The following is a 15862-nucleotide window of genomic DNA, read 5'->3' as shown; positions in this document are numbered from 1 at the left end:
CTGCGGGAGTAGAGCGTTTGTGTTTTTTGGATTTTTTGGAGACGGAAGAGCCAGTAGGCTTTGTCGAGCGTGGTTGACCCTGCACATAAGTGAAACATTAGCAACCATATAGTGTTCCCCGTTAGGAAACAAAAGAGAATGGAGATGCTTCAAAGAGGAGCATACAGAAGAGTTGGGTTTCTTTAAGACTTGAGATATGGGGCGCCTATCATCGTCAGAAGATTGCTCAGGAGCAACCTCCAGGAAAGGAAAGGATGGCTAAGAATAAAGAAAAAAAATCAAAGGAGATAGTGAGGCAGCCAGAGTCGAACCTGAGCCTTTTGTGTCGAGGGAGCAGTTTGGTCAGCAGATACAGAACCTGCAGGATTTAATGGGAGCGCTGCAAATAAATAAAAGAAACGCAAGTAAGTGGCAAGATTCAGCTAAAAGAGAGTGCTAAAATTTCCAGAGAAATGTTATTAAGTTGCGTGGTTTCAAACACGCTAACATATTGAGGATCAATATGAAGCGGTCCTGAGTACTCAGGCAGATAATACTTCGTTGGGACCACTCTGTCGGCTTTTCTCTTTTTAGAGGCGTTCTGTATGTACGAAATGGGACAATAGAACCACACTGGAACCAAATGACCAAAGGCCAAAGCCAGTGGACTAGATGGCAGAGGAGGGAATTTGACTTTTCCGGAGTGAAGAGCGTAAAGATATTTGTGTTTCACGTAAGCAGGGATTTTGAGTTTCAAAAGTTGGTCGGTTACTTTCGCTTTTAGTTCGATCGTAGCTTCCCAGATGGTCCCACGAAGATTATCTGGTCGATACACAACTTGGAAGTAATTCTGGAAAGCGCGAATTTGTTTAACATGAAGAGCCTTACATTTAGTCGACTTCGCCTGCAAACAAACAAAAGCCTCAGTTAATTCAGAAAGTTTTGCATCAGGATCTCCAACATAAAGGGTAAAATAGGACTGCCACCAATCATGGAATTCCTTGGTACAATAGTGGGCTGGTCGGAAAGGGAGAGAGGGAAGACGCGGTCGGTTTTTCCAAATGTTTTCGAGTTCATCTTCGACTTCGCTCCAAGGTTGGCCGCAAAGGATATTGGCAAGTAACTATTGAGAAGAAAATAGAGGTTTGGGGATGAATTGGCAAAGACCAAATTTCTTGGCCACAAGGTTAGGCTGGTAAGCTACTAGACCTGAATTGCTGCTGGCAGTCTCCGCCGACAAGAAGCGAGGGACCAAAAATCGCCTACAAATGAGGAAGGATTCAGTCCTTAGTTCCCCATCAGTCGGAGGGAAAGGTCTGGTAAACCACTTAGGACCCTCAGTTCGACGACAAAAAGGGGCGATAAAGGGTAGGAAGTCGACACAAGTCGACATGATTTCGAAGATGAGTCGAAACACTCGAAGGTCTGGAAAGTTCTTGTCGATGGGTGTCAAACGAATCAACCGTTTCCAGATGACATGTCGTTCCTCTGGGGGACACGCAACCCTCCTCATCCCATAGGGGGCTACATCTTTGGAGAAGGTGGCATTGAGCCACAATTTCAGGAACCAGAAAGGGCCATGAACCAATACGTTCTTCTTCCTGGAGTTCTCAGGATCGAAGAGCCTAATCTGGCAGACAACCTCAGATAGAGACTCATAGAGAGAGGTTAGTAGCAGCTGGCCCAAGGCAACATCACGCTCTTGATGCAATTGGGTTGCCAGGAGGGCAAAGTGTTTGGCTACCTGCATAGACCTGGAGCAGAAAACAAAATGTGACAGCCAAAGAGTCAAGAACGCCACATGCTCCTCGTCGGTCACGGGGCCTGCAGAAGTGGCGTGATGATCAATAAAATTCTTGTATGTTGGTTTGCGAGAGTCACCAACGTCGAACCTCAAGGAGACTGGCGCTACAGCCTCGCAGTCAAAAACTTCGCCAGTCGGTCTCAATCCAGTGATCGCAGCAACATCTAGGAGTGTCGGCGTGATCATGCCACATCTAGTATGGAAGGAGTTGGTCGAACTCTCCCAGAATTGAAGGGTGGCTAATAACATGCCACAAGACTGGGGAGGGCCACAACGGGCAATTTGTAAGAGGGTATAAATGCTTGTCCTTTTCCAGTGGCCGATTTTCTCCGTTTCCAACTGGTCCATCCAAGCGCAAAACTTAGGACAATTCCTGGGGGGAGCGGTTCTGAAGTTCCTATCGACGTATCGAAGGGAGAAGGGTTGTTGAGCAGATATCACAAGTTCAGAAATGTGACTGGTGGGAAAAAGGGAAGAGTCATTTTTGGTGATCTCTGGGTGTCGGTTTTCTGGGAGAGGACCTAGAAACGCTAAGGGTTCATTAGCTAGAGAGAAAGGAATCAATACCTGAGAACGCCAGATTTTCTCCTCTTCTTCTACCATTGGAGGCTCAGGGACATACTCCCTGCCATCAATGTTGATAGGGCGCGTGAGTTCAGCAGCTGAAGGTTTGTTAGAGGTGGCCATGGAAAGAACAGAGGGTTTCTTCGGGTGGAGTGGAAGAGTTTTTCCATAGAAAAAGCAAAAGACAAGTGAATGCTGAATCAAGAATGCCAAAAAAGAGAAGAAGAAAGAAGAATGAGGGTTTTTATAGCCCTTAAACCCTGAGCAAAGAAGAGGGAGTGGTTACACTTCCATGGCCGACACGTATACTCACGTTCCCACGCCTACAGACACGTGGAGGAGAGAAGGTAAACGAAAAGGCAAACACGTTCAGTTTTGGAGACGTGAAGTGACGTAGACGTGATTTTGTGCGTCTCGAGGAGAAGTAGAAACACTCGCCATGATTTTCTGACGTCACCCACGTGGGATACACAGAGGTCCCACTAAGTAGAAGCGGGAACAGTAAAGGGTAAGTCGACAGTTTCAGAGATGTCATCATCTCATCAACGTTGACAGTCGAAAATGGCATCTCTGAGGGGCATTTTGTTACCACGAAATATTCCTACGGCAGGTTGAAAGCACAAGTAATGAAAGAGTCCTAGGAATGTGGGGATCATACCCTACCAAAAGGTAAAAAGATGTTGAACGCAAGAAAGAAAGAAAAGAAAACCAAAGGACGAGGCCGACAGGGAAAGCTGGCCCCGTCGACAGGCCATTATGTCGACCAACGTGAGATTTGGGACTTAAAAGAATTCTAATCAAAAGTGCAGAAAACAGCTTCGCCCTAACGTCTGGGTGGGAGGAATTTGAAATTAAAAATAAAATAGCAGTTCCAAAAGAAATAAGAGCGCCATAACGTGGAGCAGTTAGCAAGACATGCGTGCGGCGGTTATGCAAATCGTGGGTCATAACATCTGCTAGCTTCTAGGAAGTTAGCTTAGGAGTAGTTTCCTCTAGTTTAGTATAAATAGGAGTATCCCACAAGGGGCTAAAGGTGTTCACTTTGTACTATGAAATCACTTGTAAGAAAACTTCCCATTCCCATCGCGAGGAAGCAAGAGTTTCTCTGAGAGTGTTCTGTATATGAATCATCACATTTATTTCAATGCAACTTCCCTACTTTTCAATTGTTCCCGTTGAACATTTTATCTTAATTTCTTTTGCTTTTTATTTATCATTTTACGTTGTCGTTTACGCTGTCGACACTGACTCTATCACGATCATAGAGTTTACCAAAAGCATGTTCGTAGTATATATCTTTTGAATGTTATAGCATTGTCGGTCACGAGTCACCTATAGGCGATAACATTGTCTAAAACCGTTCGTGTGGAAAAACGCTACGCTTGTTCGACACTTTGTTGGGAGCCGTTCCTCACAAAGTCATTTCGTCGAAGTCTAAACAAGTCTCACTTGCACTAGCACATGTCCTAGGATCAACTGGTCGATCCTACAAGTAACCCTTCGTTTTAAGACCAGGGAGGACCAACAGTTGTTTACCAATTTCCACAGTAAACATATATACACAATAATATGCTCAAGTGAGCAAAAGAAAAATTGCATTAACATAAACATGAGCTCAAGTGAGAAAAGGGGAAAAGAAAATGAATTAATGTGCAAGAAATTAAATTGCATTAAAATAAATTGCAAGAATTGAAGGCTTGAATTAAAAGTTAGTCATTAGTAGTTATTGTTAGTGTGCCATAAGGCAAATTAGCGCTATGTTAAGCAATCGTGAGTGGACTAATGTAGTAGTCACACCTATCTGAGGTCGGTCAATAAAACTATAGGCAACAAACACAAGTTAGAGATCATGACTAGTAAGCCAAGCTCCTACAACTTGCCATGCCAAAAGAAAAGAAGAATGATCTTGTATGGATTTAGGTTTTTTGCTTGACCAAGAAGCAACCTATCTCCAATGCAAAGCCATTCACTTGATCTTTGATCAAGATGAATTAGATTTGAATCAAAGAAGGTTAAGCCCCTCATATGTCAAGGCTAACCACCAATCATTAACTCATTGATCAAAAAGAAAAAGAAGAGGAAGAATAAGAATAAGAATAAGAATGTACATAGATGGAATTCAAATGGCATAAGCAAAATACATTGACCAAAGATAAATGGAATCAAAGTCAATCAATGGAAAACAGAAGCAAGATGAAGCTTAGAAGTCAAGAAACAAATAAAATATTTTTGGTATTTTTGAGAATTAAAATAATACTTGAATTAAAATACACAAATAAAGGTCAAACTTCAAATCCATTTCAAATCAACTTGAAAAAAGTCCAAATGGGTCATCCTAAGTTCAACAAGGTCAAACAATGTTTGACAAAAAAATTCATCATTTTTAAAAGTTAACCAAAATGCACGATCCTCATATCATTGGAAAGTCGGGGTGATGTACATCACCCCTGTGCCATTGGCTTCCACTCAAGATCACTACATGGAGAGAAATCTGAGATGGAAGTTTATGGTGTTCAATCTGAACTTGATGAATTTATGAAATTAAGTACACCAATCAATTGCCTCTTATGAGAGGACTTCAGAGGAACCAACAAACACAAGAAATGAGCAAGATCCAAGGAGATTCGAATGGAAAAAGTTTGAACAACCACCTTTGAAGTGCAGCTGTACAAGGCACGATCTCTTCCAATTCTCTGTTGCAGTGTGATCTTGAGATGGAAATGAAGCTAGGCTAAGGAATTGAAGTTCAATAATCAACAAAGGAAGTTGAAAATTGAATTGAAAAATTTGAAGAGAAAATGCAAAATTCCTTTAGGTGAAGGGTGGGATTCCAATTCTGCAGAGTATTAGGCGCCTTAAGGTTGGTCATGGATGAAGCTGAGCACATGTATTTATAGCACAAGGTGATGCAAATCATGGAAAATTCGTGTGCATATGGAATGAGGGCCTCCATGCATGGGCCTGTACAGGTGCATGGGAGGCCCAAATGCAATTGGTTTAGCATGCTGAAGTCACCTAGATCAAGTTTGGACGTGTACATGGCATTGTAATGGAGTGTGCATGAAGTTTTAACAATGTTTCCATAAATGAACATAAATCTTCATCTCTTCAAAAATTCACATTGCCAAATTGAAACATGGCCTTGTGGGTAATGGTTGGAAAGGTCTTGACATGAGGAACAATTGTTATGTTGAACAAAAATCCATTTGGAGTTGGGAAATTAATGAAAACTGATCATAAAGTTCAAGGTACAAAACATGTGTATGAGAATTTTGCCAAAATGGACCAACTTCAAGCCCTTGTGTTTAAATGATTCAAGCCTCAAATGACAAAACCTTCAACATCAAAGTTGTAGGTATTTTCGATACACTCAATTTGGACTTAAAGTTTGCATCATTTGGTTTTTTTATGAGAAATTTATGGGCACTTGAAATTGGACTTTTTCAAGATTCAATGGCTTTGGTCCAAGGTGACCTATAATGTTTTGTATTATCGCATGTGTTTATTTTAGGATTATGAAACTTTGTTCAACATAAAAAATGAAGTATACATCTTAAAATTTCCAATTCATTTGATCCCACCTCAAAATCAGGAAAAATGAAGGAGTTAGGTCCTTGGGAAGTTGACCCAAAATTAGGGTTTTAGTCAAAATGACCTATAATGTTTTATAAATGGATGATGACCTTCCAAGCTTCAAATAAATTTTTGATGAACATGAAAGTTGTTCATATGGTTCTTAAGAACATGTTTTCTCTTATGGTCATCCTCATTTGACAAACACATCAAAAGTTAGGTCTCAGTGGATTTTAAAATAGTCAGATGAATTGACTGATCAACTTCTCAAGTCCAAACTTCAAATCTTGATGAATTGATGATTGAGAACACTCACATAGGCTCATATATGCATAGAATTATGAATGAAAGAACTTCCCTTGATTGTATTTGATCATGGGTTGAGGTTGCTTCATGAGCAAGGCACAATTGATGCACAGTTGAATTAAGGTTTCCTTGGGAAACAATCCTCAAGCCCTTTGGTTTATCTTGATCAAATTGATAAATTGAGATACTTGAGAGGCATATATGATGATTGAGAGTTTTGTGAACCATTGGCATGCTTGCTTTTAACTTCACCTGGCCATTCTTTGGGCATAAGGGCCTACTAGGAGCCTTGGATCTTATGATTGCTCAAGCTACAAAACAAAAGATGTTAGTGACATATTTTTGTGCTTTTGGTTAGTAAACAAAATGAGAAAAGCAATAATATACAAATCAAGCATGCTTGGTGGTCTCAAACCAACTCACACGAGTCCCAACCTAAGGTTAAGGAGCCAAGATGTTGTGATCCTTGAGGCAAATGCAATGTGCAATGATGGCGTGAGGGATCTTAGGGTCAAAATTAGGGTTTTACAGATGCCCCTATTTAAGGTCATTCTAGCCGGAGATATGAAGGTTAAAATCTTCGTCTCGACGAGGTAGAATGGGCTTAAATAATAACAAAGAGACGAATTTTGGTCCCTAAGAGACCTCATGATGCAAATGTATGTATGCAAAAATTAATACTCTGTGGAGATATGTGTCCACAAAGGAAAAAGAAATCAGAAGAAACTGAGAATCCATATAAGTAATACACTCATAAATGGGACAGAGACTATGGGGATTTTATCGGGGAATAAAGGGGATAAAATGCGTGAGCAGGTCACGACTTGAAACTTGCTGAGAGACACGAATGGATTCCATGAAAATAAATCAATGGAAAGACTCGAGCTGACACAAAGATGCATGTATTGGGGAATATACCAATACAGCAAACTATCCACAAAGGATACTTCGGATAAAAATCCGGACTCCGGTGGGGAAAATCCACCAAGGGACTCAGACTAGGAGAATCCAGAAAGGACTCAACTGAGGAAACAAATGAGGTATTACCGGTTACTGGGTAATAAGCTCAAAGAGACATGTGATCAAGACACCAGTATAAAAGGTGAGAGAACAAGACGCTCAAGGGAGAAAGAATATCTAAGACCGGTACAAGGGTGAAAGATATCAATCATCCAAAAACATCTGAGGAAAACCTAAAAGGTATATTTCAACTCAGGAAAATCTGACTCCACAGGGGATAAAAGTCATAATAGGGAGCAGAAGGGAGGAACACCAGGGATGCCGGCTACTGGGCATATAATAGGTGACCAACCAGGCGTAAATTGGGGAATATTTCCAAAACACTCATCCTCCAAAAGGAGGGCTGAAAAAGCAGACTCGATTATAGGATGGGCATTTGATTCCATGAGGAAATACGAATCTTACTCAACTGGGGAAGAAAAAGACTTCGACTGAAGAGCGCATGAAATATATTATCTATTACCGTCAGAACGTAGATAACATACTCGCATGGAAGATTATCCACAACCGGTTACTGGGTTAATAAAGGATAAATCGACCGAAAAGAAAAGACATCGGGATACCGGCTACTGGGTACAAAATGATGACCAATCAAGGGGAGAAACAATCATTACCAAACAAAAAGGGTAAATGAAGGATGACCCGCTGGGGATAAATTGCTTGATCAGACCAATTATCCAAGAGATATATCACCGGTTACTAGGAGATATACTCAAAAAGGTGAAGGAATATCAATACCGAATATTTAATAGAGATAGCCAACAAAGAGGGGATTATATCTACCGGTTACCGGGTAGAAAACCACAAAAGAGAGTAACCGTCATTGGTTAGGATGAACAAAAATCAAGGGTTAACTCTGCAAGGGGATAAAATGGGGTTTACAACTACCGGTTACTGGGTAGTAGACCACAGAAATAGGACTTACAACTACCGGTTATTGGGTAGAAGGCCAAAAAAGAGAGTAACCGTCATCGGTTAGGATGAACAAAAATCAAGGGTTAACTCTGCAAGGGGATAAAATGGGGTTTACAACTGTCGGTTACTGGGTAGAAAACCACAGAAATAGGACTTATAACTACCGGTTACTGGGTAGAAGGACACAAAAGTCCGCCGAGGAAAAGATGGACAATTACTGGTTACTGAGCAATCTAAACTATGGGGAAGTGCAGGGGAAATAACAAGAGTAGTCAATCTAGGAACAAACTAGAGAGACACGATGAAACAAGACTCAACCCAATGAGGATATAACTCAGGGGAGTAATTCCATCCCAATACATATTTCGGGAGGAAACTGAAACAACAATCATCCACGAGGACATAACTCAGTGGGGAATATGGGAGAAAAAATATACACTTTCTGCCTATGGGGCTGACTCTATATGGAGAGATCAGACACGAACATCTGCTTGGGGAAATATATGTCACCAAATAGCAGTAGATAACAAACAAGAATATATGGCAAAGAATGCAACATGAATATCTGAATGTTATAATTATGCATGTATATGTATGGTTTATGTATGATTAATGCTGACAAACAGACATATCTAACACAAACAGGTCCAAGAATCAATGGACAGACATCCGGTACTACATCTAAATAGAGAAAGCCAGACCCACATGAGAAAATCCAATCTGATGGGGGCAACCAGTACCAGGAAACACCAATCTCTGCAGGGGCTAAAGACCAATGCTGAGAATCGAACGAAGTCGCTGCTAGGAACAAAGATCACTGCTATGGGAACAAGCAGGATCATTGGAAATTAGAGACTGCTATTGGGAATAAGCCAAGGGATCACAATCACCAAAGCTGGGGATCTTCCAACAGTACACAGAGACAAGGATAAGATCAGTCTGGAGGAGTCATTTACTAGGGATCTTATCAAGGGGTGGTGTGAAACTCTGTGGGGAACAACCACCAGACAGAAGCACATCAACAAACGTTCACTTCTAGCCATGGCAGAATACATTTCTGCTGTGGAGAAGGAGAATCAGTCAATCCGCTAGGGAAGGAAAAGAAAACATCTTCATCAGAAGTTCTAATGCCAGATCAGGATCAGATAGAGCCTTAACTAGGGGAACTACACGGAGGAGATTCCTTTGTAGAAGAAACTCTACTGGGGAATCTATCAGATCAAGATGGTAACTGTGGGGAACAACCACTAAACAGAAGTTTCGAACACAATTCCTCATAATGTTGGAGATCCTAACTCTGCCGAGGGGAAGAGAAACAACGCACCACTGGGGATAGAAAAATAAAAAATTTCATCACCCGCTCTGCTGGGAGGGAAAAATATTCGAGGAGGAGGAAACAACAACAATCAGACTCCGATCAGGCAACTCTCTTGGGGGAAGATTGTTGGTGATCAAACCGGGGACAACCTGAAGGCTATCAGCTGGAGATAACCTGCTGGCGACCAATATTGGGGAAGTCTAATATGAACAACCCTACTGAGGATGGATGGGAAGCAAACCTGTTGGAGATCACAGTACGCGAATCTGCTGAGGATAGGCTACAAACTAACTTGTTTGAAAATTCTACTCATGCTGGGATTTCCTGCTCACTCTGTGAAGATTCCCAATCTGAATGAGGGAAGACCAACTTCCTCGAAAAAGATAGCATGTCAATTTATCATTGTATAAGGGATTTTAGGTCAATCCGCACAAGGGATGACAACCATATAATTGATAACACAAATGCTAGATCCAAACTCAACTAGGGAGCTAGAAGACCAAGGCCAAACTCCAGACTCTCTTAGTGGATCTGGTGGAGTTAGAGATAAACAAAATAGGATCAATGCTCCAGATTCTCTGGGGGATTTGGTAATGCTTAACCTTCTTCTACGCTCGCGGAGGAGACAACCTGAAAGATAATGAAGAGGGAACAAGTATGCTAGGAATAATGAACAAATGTCGTACCCTTTTGGAGATCATACTATCCTTGGGAGAGAACTGAAGATGTCTCAATTATCCTTTCAGTCATTGTGAATGTTCATTTTGTTTAAAAACAATTTATAAAAAACTTTATTTATTTAAAACAATGATATTTATCAATTAAAACATGCAAACATTTGTTGAATAGAAATAAAATAAGAGTGCAAAGAATTGGATAAAGGCTCAAATTTATTTGATGGAATGGTAGTCTGCAAATGGCAAGACTCCATGGATCTTTACAAATTTTGAAAATGGTGATATATATTGGAAAAAGGCTACATTGAACATAATGACCATTTCTCCACCAACTTTGAATCCAATGTATTTGAAGCTTCATTTGAAGGTGACTGAGTGAGAATCTCTGACAGACGACAAATGTAGAACAAAGTCTTGTCAGGGTGCAGTTACTTGCCAAATCCCTAATTTTTGCCTAGATTGCCCCAGGGTGAGGTATTCAATCTAGCGGGATATATTCATTCATTTTTTCATGTCTCAAACTTTTGCCTGGATCGCCCTTTCGGGTTTTCAATCCACCGAGACGCTCATTTTTGCCTAAGCCACCCTTTCGGGTTTTCAACTTAGCGAGTTATTCTGTTTTTATTTTAGGCGAAGTATTTCTTAACTGCATCTGAATTCACAGGACGAGTGAAATCCTCCCCATCCATAGTTGTGACTATCAAAGCACCGCCTGAAAAGGCTCTCTTAACAACATATGGACCTTCATAGTTTGGAGTCCACTTTCCCCTGGAATCGGGCAGGAAAGACAAGACTTTCTTGAGAACAAGGTCACCTTCTCGGAACACACGAGGTTTGACCTTCTTATCAAAGGCTTTCTTCATCCTTTGCTGATACAACTGACCATGGCACATGGAAGTTAATCTCTTTTCTTCAATTAAGTTCAGTTGGTCATAACGACTCTGAACCCATTCAGCCTCAGTCAACTTAGATTCCATCAAGACTCTCATTGATGGGATCTCAACCTCCACGGGGAGTACAACCTCCATGCCATATACAAGGGAGAAATGGGTTGCCTCTGTTGAAGTGCGGACAGATGTACGATAACCGTGCAAAGCAAATGGCAACATCTCATGCCAATCTTTGTACGTAACAACCATCTTCTGGATAATCCTCTTGATATTCTTGTTAGCAGCTTCAACAACCCCATTCATCTTGGGTCTATAAGGAGAAGAATTATGATGTGCAATCTTGAACTCGCTACATAGCTCTTTCATCATCTTGTTGTTCAAGTTAGATTCATTATCAGTAATGATCTTGTCTGGCACACCATAACGGCATATGAGTTGATTCTTGATAAACTTCACAACCACCTGCCTGGTCACGTTTGCATATGATGCCGCTTCAACCCACTTGGTGAAGTAATCGATTGCTACGAGAATAAACCTGTGACCGTTGGACGCTTTTGGCTCTATCATGCCAATCATGTCAATTCCCCACATAGAGAAAGGCCATGGTGATGAAATCACATTCAGAAGTGTCGGGGGAATATGAATCTTATCCGCGTAAATCTGACACTTGTGGTATTTCTTCACATATTTGCAGCAGTCATACTCCATTGTCAACCAATGGTAGCCTGCTCTCAACATCTTCTTTGCCATGGCATGTCCATTGGAATGAGTACCAAATGAACCCTCATGGACTTCAGTCATCAACAGGTCTGCTTCGTGTCTATCCATACATCTGAGCAGAACCATATCGAAATTTCTCTTATAAATCACATCGCCATTGAGGTAGAAACTGCCAGATAATCTCCTCAAAGTCTTCTTATCTTTAATAGATGTCCCAGGCGGGTAAATCTGACTTTGAAGGAAACATTTGATGTCATAGTACCATGGCTTATCATCTTTCACTTCTTCTACTACAAATACATGAGTTGGTCTATCCAAGCGCATCACAGTGATATTGGGGACTTCATTCCAGAATTTCACCATAATCATGGAAGCAAGCGTAGCAAGAGCATCCGCCATCCGATTCTCATCTCGAGGAATATGATGGAAGTCAACCTCAGTAAAGAATGTTGAAATCCTCCTCGCATAATCTCTATATGGGATGAGGCCAGGTTGATTCGTCTCCCATTCACCCTTAATCTGATTAACAACAAGGGCCGAATCGCCATAAACATCAAGATGCTTGATCCTAAGATCAATACACTCTTCCAATCCCATAATACAGGCCTCATATTTCGCCATATTATTCGTGCATTTGAAAGTTAGCCTCGCTGTAAAAGGAAAATGTGTGCCCTGAGGAGTAATAATCACTACCCCAATACCATTTCCATATTGATTTACAACGCCATCAAACACCATGCTCCATCGGGAACCAGGCTATGGCCCTTCATCGAGCGTAGGCTTATCGCAATCTTTCATATTCAAATATAGAATCTCCTCATCTAGGAAGTCATACTGAACTGACTGATAATTCTCAATTGGTTGATGTGCCAAGTGGTCAGCCAAGATACTACCTTTAATAGCTTTCTGAGCTCGATACTCAATATCATACTCAGACAACAGCATTTGCCAACGGGCAATCCTCCCAGTTAAAGCAGGCTTCTCAAAGATATACTTGATTGGATCCATTTTGGATATTAACCAAGTCGTATGATTCAACATATACTGGCGTAGGCGCTTAGCAGCCCAAGCCAAAGCACAACATGTTATGTCAAGCATTAAGTATCGAGACTCATAATCAGTGATCTTCTTACTCAGATAGTAGATGGCATACTCTTTCTTCCCAGATTCATCTTGTTGACCAAGAACATAACCCATAGAGTCTTCAAGAACAGTCAGATACATAATCAAGGGTCTCCCTTCCACAGGCGGAGACAGAATCGGAGGCTCAGACAGATACTCTTTAATACTGTCAAAGGCCTTCTGGAAATCCTCGGTTCAATCAAGACGTTGATCTTTCTGGAGGAGCTTGAATATTGGCGTACATGTGGCAGTCATGTGAGATATAATCTGGAAATATAATTCAAGCAGCCAAGAAAACCTCGAACTTGCTTCTCAGTTTTGGGCGCAGGCATCTCTTGTATTGCCTTGACCTTGGCAGGATCAACTTCAATACCTCTTTCACTGACAATAAAGCCCAATAACTTGCCGGAACGGACTCCAAATGTACACTTGTTCGGATTCAGACGAAGCTTATACTTCCTCAAACGTCGAAGAAGCTTCAACAAGTGCTCTACATGTTCAACTTTCGTTCTTGACTTTGCAATAATATCATCAACATATACCTCGATCTCCTTGTGCATCATATTATGAAACAAGGTAGTCATAGCTCGTTAATACGTGGCTCCGACGTTCTTCAAACCGAAGGGCATCACTCGATAATAGAATGTTCCCCAAGGTCTGATGAATGTTGTCTTCTCCATATCCTCGGGTGCCATTTTAATATGATTATATCTAGAAAATACGTCCATAAATGAGAAGACATTGAATTTAGCTATGTTATCTACCAACATATCAATATGTGGTAGAGGAAAATCATCTTTCGGACTAGCTTTGTTCAAGTCTCTATAGTCCACACACATTCGGACTTTTCCATCTTTCTTAGGCACGGGCATAATATTGGCCACCCATTGAGTATATGTAGATGTCACCAGAAACCCCGCATCAGTTTGCTTCTGAACTTCTTCTTTAATCTTCACTGCCATATCAGGATGAGTTCTTCTGAGCTTCTTCTTCACAGGCACACACTCAGGCTTCAAAGGTAGGAAATGTTGCACGATATCAGTATCCAGACCAGGCATGTCTTCATATGACCAGGCAAAGACGTCGACATATTCTCGTAGCAACTCAATCAACCCCTTCTTGACAGATTTTTCCAGGAGTGCCCCAATCTTCACCTCACGAACACAATCCTCAGACCCTAAGTTGACTGTTTCCAGATTCTCAAGATGTGGCTGAATGATCTTCTCTTCGTGCTCAAGAAAACGGTTGATCTCGTCAGGAATCTCTTTAACATCATCTTCTTCGGCCTCAAATATAGGGAACTCAAAGTTGGGAGATGGTGTTGTATCATTATGTTCAATGGGTTTGATCAACCTGCATAATGATTTTAGATATAAAAGAGATTTTAGAATTCAAACAAGGCAAATCATTATGCAGATGAAAAGATTGATTTTATTCTATTTTTTAGGGTTTTATGTGATCACCAATTTCATGCAAAAAAGAAAAAAGTGAAAATAATTTGGAAAAACAAACATTTAACATGAATTTATTGAATGAATATCATTGTATTTATGGGCCAACAATGTCATCACTTCTCCTTTTGGCATGGGAGAAGGGTTTTTAAACAAAAATGAACATTACATGAACTTATGGACAACTGTTGGAACATCAACAGCGACCCAATTATTGCAGACTCCTCCAGGGATGACAAAGTTGCCAAAATCTTCCTCTGCATCCTCTTCCACAACAGCAGCAGCTTCCTGGTATTCGACTGTGTGGATAAAACCACCACTCTGAAACAACCCATACTTGTTGAAAGTTCCTGAAGAATACCCTATGCCAGCCTGGGATTTATTGTCTTCCGGCTTGATCATTTGTCCTAAACCAGTAGTTGCGCCATGCTCAATGGCCAACTTCGCATCATTGTAGGACGCAAATGAAGAAGTTCCTTTCTTAGAAGGCTCAACAATAGACAAGGCTTGGAAAGGCGTCCCAACCTCGTCCTCAGCATCAATATAAGAAAAGGAAGACAGATGGCTAACCAAGAGAGCCTTCTCTCCCCCTACCACCACCAACTTTTTGTTCTTGACGAACTTCAACTTTTGGTGTAGGGTGGATGTCACGGCGCCTGCCTCGTGAATCCATGGTCTGCCCAACAAACAACTATATGATGGGTGGATATCCATGACCTGAAAAGTGATCTGGAAATCACTGGGTCCTATCTTGATTGGGAGTTCAACCTCTCCAATCACAGTCTTGCGGGATCCATCAAAAGCTTTCACGACCACTCCACTCTGCCTCATGGGAGGCCCCTGGTATGAAAGTTTTGCCAGAGTGGATTTTGGCAACACATTCAACGATGATCCAGTGTCTACCAACACATTAGACAAGGCATCATCCTTGCAATTCATGGAGGTGTGAAGTGCCGAATTGTGGTCCTTTACCTCCTCGGGAAGATCAGCATCACAGAAGCTCAAATTGTTACAAGCAGTAATGTTTGCAACAATGCTATCAAATTGTTCTATGGTGACGTCATGATCTACGTACGCCACGTCCAACACCTTCTACAAAGCTTCACGGTGTGGCTCAGAATTCATCAGTAAAGACAATACTGATATCTTTGAAGGCGTTTGTAGCAATTAATCTACAACATTGTATTCACTCCTCTTGATGAGCCTCAACATCTCATCGCAGTCCTCTTTCATTATGCCATTCTGGCCAACAGGGACAAAAGTTCTAACAATGGCGGTAGGTCTATTAACAGCAAGTGCCGGATTCAGAGAAACAACAGAATTCTCCAAAAGACGAACGACACTATCAACAGTATCAACTCTTCTGGCGGCGCCGAGAAAACACGACCACTACGGGTCAGACCACTAACATCAGCGATATTCACAACAGAAGTGGAGGGTAGAGGCACCTCATTCCCATCTTCTAATGCAACCGCATTATAACGATATGGAACAGCTTTATCGGAAGAGTAGGGCACATGGCC

This window comes from Lathyrus oleraceus, chromosome 7 (assembly GCF_024323335.1).
Source record: "Lathyrus oleraceus cultivar Zhongwan6 chromosome 7, CAAS_Psat_ZW6_1.0, whole genome shotgun sequence".
NCBI classification, from domain to species: Eukaryota; Viridiplantae; Streptophyta; class Magnoliopsida; order Fabales; family Fabaceae; genus Lathyrus; species Lathyrus oleraceus.
This window is presented reverse-complemented; position numbering follows the sequence as displayed.